This window comes from Amphiura filiformis, chromosome 1 (assembly GCF_039555335.1).
Source record: "Amphiura filiformis chromosome 1, Afil_fr2py, whole genome shotgun sequence".
Lineage (NCBI taxonomy): Eukaryota > Metazoa > Echinodermata > Ophiuroidea > Amphilepidida > Amphiuridae > Amphiura > Amphiura filiformis.
Window position 1 is genome coordinate 34,864,841 of NC_092628.1, and position 9,547 is coordinate 34,874,387.

Here is a 9,547-nt window from a genome sequence, read left to right on the forward strand (position 1 = left end):
TCACCGGCAAAGGCGCATGAGTAGCCAACTGTCTGTCAGCAGAAGAGGGAGTACTCCAGCCAGACCTTGCTGTACTTGCCACAGTACTGCTAGGCTGCACGCAGTTCCCAGTGAAGGGATCTAGTCGTGCATCAAGGTACCCCGCGGTACCAGCGGCTCCCTGCCATGTACCACAGGCGTCGGCCATGCGTAGGTGTCCCATCTCATATCAATCTGCAATCGCCGATTAATGGGTACCATACATGTACACTGTACTTGAGAATAATGGGACACTTGGTCGATCGGGTTCATCAATTGACCAGCCATGCTCGGCTGACTCCCTGAGATCAAGAGAGGTCGGTGACCAGGCACGCCAGTCACACGAGATCCGCTAGTCTCGAGAGTAATACCCTGACTCGCTGTCAATGCGGGAGCCATACCCGAGCCACTGACTGCATATCTAGGTGCATGCACAGTGGATACCACTGAAGTTAGGCCAAAGACCACCTCAGTAGTTACCAGAGTGTACATGGAACGAAATTCCAAGCGGGGTCGAGTCCCTCAAACCCAAGTAAGCGGCAGAAGCCCCCGCCAAATGGCTCCCTGTGCTTGTTCCAAAGCAGTGCGGTTTCGTTCTAGAGCTCTGTCCCGGCTACTATCGAGGAGCTACCCCCGGACTGATCCCATGGTGAGCTGCTATCACGGGAGGGACTGCTGCTATCCCGGGAGGGACTGCTGCTCTAACCCCCCGAGAAGTCACTATCCTGTCCCGGTATAGGACTGCCTGCAACTGCACTAGGGCCCAGGGTTTCACTCTAGAATTCCGTGAGGGAATCTCGTATGAATACCCAAGTTGGTCTTCCACTGGCTACAGTCGCCTATGGTGGACCCATGCACGCTACCACTCAACCCACGCCCTTGCGGGTATGGGAAGCCGGTAGTGTGCTGCATGCCATGGCTCAACCCGAGTGAGCTCAAGGTGCCCATAACATGCTGCCTGTTGTCAGCTACTGCCTCGGGTTGCCCTATGGCCTCGCTACTGATAGGCTGATGCCCTCCTGCTACCAGCCCTTGCGGGCTCTCGCTGGAATATACCGCCCCACACCACCTGCTGCCGACTCCAGCAAGTTAATGCCAGTGCCAGAAGTCCCCGAAGGAACAGCCAACACTCTTTACGGTTGTCAATGCTGTCTCACCTCTTCTTGCGATGACGTAGGCCAAGGGTTTCTCTGGCCACCAAGTCGTCAAAGTGGGCCTCGGAGAGCCAAATACAGTAGGAAGCACATCTATTGTGGCGAGAACAAGAACGATGCTGGTAGCAGAGAGGGTGGGGGTCTCACTCTGGGACCAAAGTCGGGCAAGAGGTGCAGGGCTTAAACATGACTGAAACTGAAAGCCACAACGATAGGCATATACCATCAAAAAAAAACATAGCAATAAAGTAGAATTTCGCAGTTCTCGACCTGCGCGGTTCTCCACCTTGATGCCCATCATTTTAACTAGTGCAATTTCACTTGGCCCCAATTGACCTTCACATTACTTCCCTCACTAAGGTGGTCGTCCCCACAAAATTTAATGAACCTGCGACAATCTATATGCAATTTGACCCTGGATGACCCTGAATGACCCCAAAATGACCTTGACATTTTTGATCTTGCAAGGGTGGTTGTTCCAACTTCCCACCATCTTTCATGAACCTGCAACAATCTATGGCGATTTGACCTCGGATGACCTTGTATGACCCCAAAATGACCTTGGCATTTTTGTCTTCCTACAATGGTCGTTCCCACCAAATTTCATGAACCTGCAACAATATATCATATATGGCAATTTGACCACGGATGACCCCAAATGACCTTGATTACGCAAATTGTGCGCTGAAAATCAAATCAGGTCACTGTGCTACTCTCCACCAAGTTTCATCAAGTGCTGTAACTCGTACAGATCTCCAGATACAGGCCTTGTCTTTTGAAAATTGCTGGCGAGTGACAAATCACTCCTCAAAACTTGTCAAGGTGAGCTGTAGGCAAGTGATTTTAATCACTTGTATTAGTATTTGGTACATCATGTTACAGGATAATGCTGAACATCAAGCGCACCGACCATGTTAGTAATGAAAGGGTCTATGCCATCACCAACACTGTGCCTCTTATCAACTCTGTCAGATCACGACAACTACGATTCCTGGGACATATCCTGAGGATGCAGGAAGATGAACCATGCAGAAGATATGCTCTCTACACCCCATTACATGGTAAAAGAAGACCTGGAAGGCAAAGAACATCCTACTTGTCTTATGTGCAAAAACTGTTGGGGATTTCGACAATTTTCTACTGCCAGATGCCATTGCCACTTTGGCTTCAGATCGTAGTACATGGAGAAACTTTGTAGTCGCCTGCTTCGCAGCCGAATGAAATGAAATGAAATGAAAAATGAAATTAGTATTACACCAAATATAGGCAAGTTATAAAAAGCTCTCCTCGGCTTCATTTAAGGCGAGTCGAGTGATGGCGAGTGATCGCACTCACTCGCCTCAAAAGACAAGGCCTGCAGATGTAATCTGTGCAGGTTATTTTGCTTGATATGTGCAAAAATTATGCAAATTAGGTACTTAATTACCATATTTTGCGATGGAAAATCTGGAGACCGCCAATTGCCACCCCTCCACCAAATTGCATCATAGGAGGATGGTTCAGTGGGCTGGGAATGCCTTTTCTTGCCCACTCTCTTCAATGACTTTCTGGAAGGGACTACTAGTATGTTAGATTCCTTGGATGACAATGCGGCAGCATCAGTATTCGCATCAGTATCTCGCTGCCTTCGGCGGCGGTAAATTTGCGGTAAAATTTGTTTGCCTATAAGACTATTTTTTTTCTAGTATGTAGTCAATTACCTCCAACTCTGCCTTCGGCGGAGACTAAATATTTTCTGGCTCGTTGGATGTTTTTTTGCCTAGACTCTCCGCCTTTGGCAGAGACTATTTTTTCAAGTAGTAGTATCTATAGCCGCCTTCGGCGGAGACTAATTAATTTTATCCCTTAAAAAATTTCAATATTTTAAATGGAGGATTTTTCTGGCTCAGAAAAATTCCAATATTTTGATATGTTTAGCATCAAAAGAAAGGACGACGACACCTTGAACAAAGATGTTCTCTTCTTTCAATGCATGTATACAATACATTCAAGTTATAAATTTTATGTACCGATACTGTACATGTGGTTATTGTTCACTTACCCACATAAATAGCAGGCCCTCAAATGTCTAAATCTCTGTGTCTATCACTTTCAAACTATGGTCTTCAGTATAGCAACAATGGTGTGCCTGTTTAAAAACAATATAATAATTGAATCACTTGTTACATGTATTGTAGTTGTGAGGAGGAGCAATAATTTGGGATTCTGTTTTATCCCCTGGCCTAGGGGGTATTGGTGGCACCATGGAGGGATGGGAGGGTACAAGGGTGGTATTTTCTCCCAAAATTTGTTTCTTGCCCTTCCCCACCGCCCCAGGAAAAAAATCACAGAAAAAACAGTATTAACCCCAGACAGATACAAGGAAACACACTGAAGGCAAAATCTTGGGACCACTTATTGACCATCAGGATAGACAATAATTTTATTTCATTCTTCAAATAAAGATTCCAGCCATTAAGCATAAAAAGCACAGGGTTTGCGCACAACCCAGAAAAAAACGGACAAAAAGGGGAGATTCAAAAGTAAGAGCGAAAAGGCTCAACCCAATTTCTATTCTACAGCGACCACCCAACTGAGGAATGTGAATCCCAATCTGAAAAACATACAAAAAAGGGGAGATTGAAAAGTAAGAGCGAAAAGGCTCGACCCAATTTCTATTCTTCAGCGACCACCCGACTGAGGAACGTGAATCCCAATCATTTCAAAAAGGAGGATTCCAGAGCGCAAGTGAGAATACTGAACCCAATTTAAATTCTACAGCGTGCAGCCGACTGTAAAACGCGGAATCCAGAGTGAAAATGATATTCACTACAACCCAAAAAACGGAATCTTTATAATGGCTGGAAACTTTCACTATCAAATTTTTCATTCTATGATTTAGTGCATACAATCAGTTGCTTCAAGGGCTACGGCCTGGGATGAGTCCTTGAGGTGATGGACTTGGAAGTTACAATGACTGAACGAATGAATGTGATAGAATATTAATATGAAATATGGATATACAAGTGCATATAACTGGAGATGCCGGCTAAAAAAGAGACAATTAACATCTCCTAATTACTATGACTCTTCTCTATAGAAAATATAATTAGCGATTTTCTAGCTTTTTAGTTGATATGCTTTTCTTCTGTGAAGATTCACTTCCTTAATGTTGAAAAAAATTTTGAGGATGAAGTTTTTGCATAATAAACGTTTAAGCTCACAGTTATAAATGATAATGCTATATGTAGCAGTGTATTGACTTTTATTGCATACATTACATTAACTGACCTAACATGTCAGTTGCTTTGATTTATATTTTTTGATTGTTTCTTGAACCCTTCTTTATCCATGTTCAAAAAGCATGCCTAAAGCATGCTATAATCCATTCAATATAAGAGAAATTTAAGTTAAATCATTTTATGGATTCCATTTCAATATTTTCAACACAGCAGCAAAAAGCATGCCTATAAATCAAAAAATTTTCAATTTAAGATGAATCATTTTTCTGATTCCATTTCAACATTTTACACATGACAGCAAAAAAAATGCCTCAAAGCATGCTATAGTCTTAAAAAATTCAATAATAGGTCGGCTCATTTTTCCGATTCCGTTTCAGCCTGTGAAACATGACAGCATACTTGCCTTGTCTAAATGTCCTTGCTTTCAGGCATTTAGTAACACAAAATCTCCCTTAAAATGGGAGAGGTGGGTGGGAAATAAATTTTCCGTCCATCTGATTGCTGGTCAACAAATGCAATGACAAAATCTGCGACCTCCGTGACCTGGCCCTCAGAAAGGACCGCTTTCATTGGCCGAAAACCGATGCCAATCGCGCTGCCCTGGCAACTCAAGGGAAAATACGATCTGACAAAGCATGACCCGGGGGTGTCTCTGCTTGAGGTTAAAAGGGTTGTCTAACTGCTTTGCGTTAGAAAACTATTATGGGTGCAAATGGCCATATTTTGGGCAATAATCACTATTTAGGGCAAATATAATCCAATTTTTAAGTGAAAATTGCCCCCCCCATTTCATTTTTGCCGGGGAGGGAAATTTGTTCCTTGCCCCTCCCCACCCCACCCCAAGAAAAAAAATCACAGAAAATACACTATTATGGGTGCAAATGCGATATTTTGGGCAATAATCACTATTTAGGGCAAATATAGCCCAATTTTTAAGTGAAAATTGCCCCCCCCATTTCATTTTGCCAGGGAGGGAAATTTGTTCCTTGCCCCATCCCCCCTCAGGAAAAAGATCACAGAAAATACACTTCTTTTGGTGCAAATTGCCATATATTTTGGGCAATAATCAAGTAATTTAGGGCAAATATAAGTTTTTATATAACCCAATGTTTAAGTGAAAATTGTCCCCCCCCATTTCATTTTGCCAGGGAGGGTCCCTGGTAGTCAAGTAAATGTTGCAAAAAATGTATACAAATATCACCCATATTAACAGTATCTGGATTTTTTTAGTGGGGCTGCATGACCTCCTGGGTGCCTGAGCATGGGTCCCTTGCCAAAATAGTGGGCGATGAGGGACGATCGATGCCTAGGGGGTACTCAGTACAAATGACCATATATGGGTACATGTACGTGCCGCGAACATGGATAGCATTTTCAGACATTTGTATATCAATCTCTTTTTAGGCCAATTTTGGTATATATACATGTAGATGGGTCCTTTTTTTTAAATGTTCTAAAGTTTTTTGGGAAAATAGCCCAACATTTTGTTACCAACATTTTTTAAATATCCTTAAAATTTGGACAAATTTGTAAATTTATAAAAATTAAGACAATTTGTGTTAAATCTGGCTGAAAATGTTAAATTTTGGTGTATCGATTGGTCCAAATTTCTTGAAAAATTGGTATATTGATGTGTTCCCTTTCAAATTCTCAACTTAACACCCCTACCAAAACCAAACTTAAGTACCCCCAACGAAATGTCCCCATTGTGCCACCAGTATAAATTGACAACTGGCAGAAAAGTCCAAGAATGAATGGGGAAATGCCCTGATACCCCTTGTTGCCAGATTTGACAAGGGATAGTAATGGGGGAAAAGCCTGAAAGAATGAGGGGGGGTGGGAGATGCTCTGCCTGAAGCCCTGTTTGTGCCAACACACTCTTTCATTGAAGTTGTAATGTTGCCAGGAGGGCGAGAAAGCTTTCTCCCACTACACATAGATCTGCTGCATTACATTTCTTATTTATCTCATTTCCTCAAATAAAATCAAGCAGAAAGCCAAATTCGCGACAACATGGACCCTAGCCCCAGTTAACATTTCAATCACACCCATATTGAATGAGCTAAATAGCCGGGAGGGGGGGGGGTGATGGGTACACCAGCTACAGGAAGTACAGGGCCTTTATAATTATTTAAAACTCTTGACCCCCTGTTGTCCCCCAGAATTGCGAAAATTTCACCTTTTTGCGGTAATTTTGTGCAAAATTTGTTGATTTTGCCCCCCTTAAATTCACTTTGCCAGTTGCCCCCTCAATGCCCCCCACCCCGCCACTGTGCAAAAGTACAGTTTACATGTATAACACTCCCTGGGCCTGACATGACACACAAGCCTGACTAAAAGTTTTTACAGCCGTGAACATGTTGTCAACTTGAAATAAACCCGGGAAATAAATGGAAAATGTGCAATATTATGTGAGCACTGGTTGCCCCTCACATGTACGTGTGCCATCACTGCCATGTCATGTGTGTGCGTCTAGGTATGTGAGACCAGGGATGAGACTGAGGGTCAGTGTGTGATTCAAACAATTTCCAGATGAATATTAAATATTATTAAAATCCAACTCCAAACACAATCATGCAATAAAATAATACTGATATTTATATCTAGTAGTTTCATGGATGTAGTAGATTGTTCTCCAACACGAACAAAACAAAGCACATTTGATTTGCATATACACGCACTAGCAATGGGGTCATTATGGTCATGCTGGATGCTCTTGACATTGCCTGCCTGCCTACCCTCAGTACTACGCCGTACCAAGGGGGTGACACTAAATTCACGGTTGTTCTATTAGCAACGCAAAATCTATGAAAAATTCAGCTGGTTTACTAGCTAGAAAGTGAGGCCAGTTATCGATCCGTTATAGCTCGTTATGAATAATTCATGTTCGACCCCTTGGATCATGTTAATTGAGTTTGGCAAATAACAACGTTGTTAGTTTTGCGAACTTTGCCTGTTCAATGAGAGTATAGCACGCCCCAATACATCTGGGCGCAAACCAGGCGAAAACGATCCAGTTTAATGAAATGGCGGACGGGTATTCCCATCAGGCACCAGTGATATGTTTTTTCAAAGAAAGTCTACTAATTTTATATGAAATGACATTTTGCAGTAGCAAAGTCAAAATTCGGACTTGCTGTCAATAATATGAAGGAAATATGTGACAGAGGCAAGGTGGGAAATACAAGTAGTATTTAAGTTATAATAACCTTTGATACCCGACCTGACCTTCCATCATGGCGCCATGATTCGTTTTATGTATTTCTATTATGCTCTCAAGTAAAATAAAATACCAATCTGCGCTGAGCAGACAATGTTACTTGGCTCCCAGCATGAATTATTGATTTTATACGGAGATAAAGAAATGAACAGTGTATGTGCATGATGTGCAAGCATACTCCAAATATTTACGGTAAATCTGAATAGTGGTCACATGGTGACATATCATGTGTTCGGGAAATCACGTGGCAACATTTTAAGATTTCAGGCTTGTTTACTAGTTAATTGCCATTTGTACTCTTTATTATTTATCTTTGTTAATTAACATATATTTTAAATGCTGATAAATCGTGGTTGGCTGCCCATGATATCTGTTAAATTCAATGTTTTATGAATATAATTCTACCACGCAGAGGGGTTCACGCAGCAGAATTTCACATCACCTGACTTAGCTAGATTTCGAAGCTCTGCTCTTCAAATTCATGTAACTTTCAAAGTTTATACATTTAATATATTTAATATGATACTAATTTTTTGTTAGGCAAAATAAAAAAATAAACATGTTTCACGTCCCCTCCCGCTTCCTTTTTTGAGGTTTCCTCAAATATATTTTTATTTTTTGAAATTCAGTTATAACTTTTCAAAAAATATGTCTATGAAGTTGGAATGCTTTCTATAGCCTTGTTAAAGATACAAGAAACATTTTAGGAAGGTTTTGTGATCATTGGAGGGGGTGTAACTCTCAGAACAAGAAATAAAAAAGGGCCTCCTTCTTTTCCCAGGCATTGTGGTATACGCTAAAACAGCTCTAAGTATGGGTATTTACACCAATTTTGCGATAAAAATAGAAAATAAAAGGCCCCCTCCTCCTCCTTTTTTTCGAAAACCCGGACGTGAAACATGTTTTATTTTTTACTTGGCCTTATAACCAACTGGTACACGAAATATACTAGCTTATTACCTATACAGAAAGGTGATTATCAGCCTTCACTCAGCAAATTGACATGCCCGGCATATGCAGCCATTCTCCGTCTGGGTAACATGACTGTCGCCCTCAATACGTCTGGGCGCAAATTTAAATAACAATACGCTATTTACATATCAATGCGGCCTCATGCTAATTAAAGCTGCCCCATCCAGGAGTTCATCTATGGCCGTACCTCAGTCCGCAAACAAAACACTGCACCTTGCCATGCAGCACTATTAAATAAAGCACTACAAAATTATTGCACAGTCGGTGGAAGAAACTGTCGAGACACTTTCCCAGTACCGTGTACGCAACGCTCCTATACAAGATCAACAAAGATGCGTGCAACAATATTTATTTCACATGAAATTTCCTCTACCATGTCTACTGCGTGAACAAATAGACTCGCACAACTTTGTTCACGTAGCTGGTCAGTTCCGACCCCGTCGTTGAACCCCCACTATCATGCTCTACACTGGCGCATGGCCGACATAATTCCCTAATCATTATCATGCTATAAATTCGGTGACTCACCGGCAATATACGGCATGTTGCTGTCCTGCCAATCGTATTAAGTTGGTAAAAAGTGTTGAAGAACTTTTGAAAATAATTTTCATACGTTACGAGTAAGAATATTACAATAATCGTTCAGATTCACAATATTTACTCGTCTTGTCGATGTCGCAAGCATGAAGCAGGCTCTGGCTCTGCCGTAGTACGCGTGCGCATTATTGAAATCGTGGCAAAGCCACCTAAGATATCGGAAATGAATCTCAACTCAGTAGCTCTGTGTGATGACCTTGATTGCCTAGCTTGCTCGGGTAAATCAATACACATGCGACGCACAAGTAGTTTGTTTATCAAAACGAGACTCGGCACAACTTGTAGGCTACACTCTCTGTTCATGATCATGATATTATTCAGTGTGGCTTTGTACCACATCAGGCCTGTGCAGTGCGGGATGACAA

General features: G+C 41.9%; 1 protein-coding gene across 1 annotated transcript in view; it reads right to left on the reverse strand.

The window, feature by feature from the left end:
* The window catches only part of LOC140146103 (uncharacterized), a 25,743-nt gene extending 16,518 nt beyond the window's left edge, over positions 1–9,225 (reverse strand). Inside the window, exons 1-2 of the mRNA XM_072167857.1 lie at positions 9,114–9,225; positions 3,214–3,300 (exon numbers count right to left, since the gene is read on the reverse strand). The gene's annotated coding sequence lies outside the window, so the exon portion shown is untranslated. The remainder of the gene's footprint in view (positions 1–3,213; positions 3,301–9,113) is intronic.
* Between the last annotated feature and the right edge of the window lie 322 nt (positions 9,226–9,547).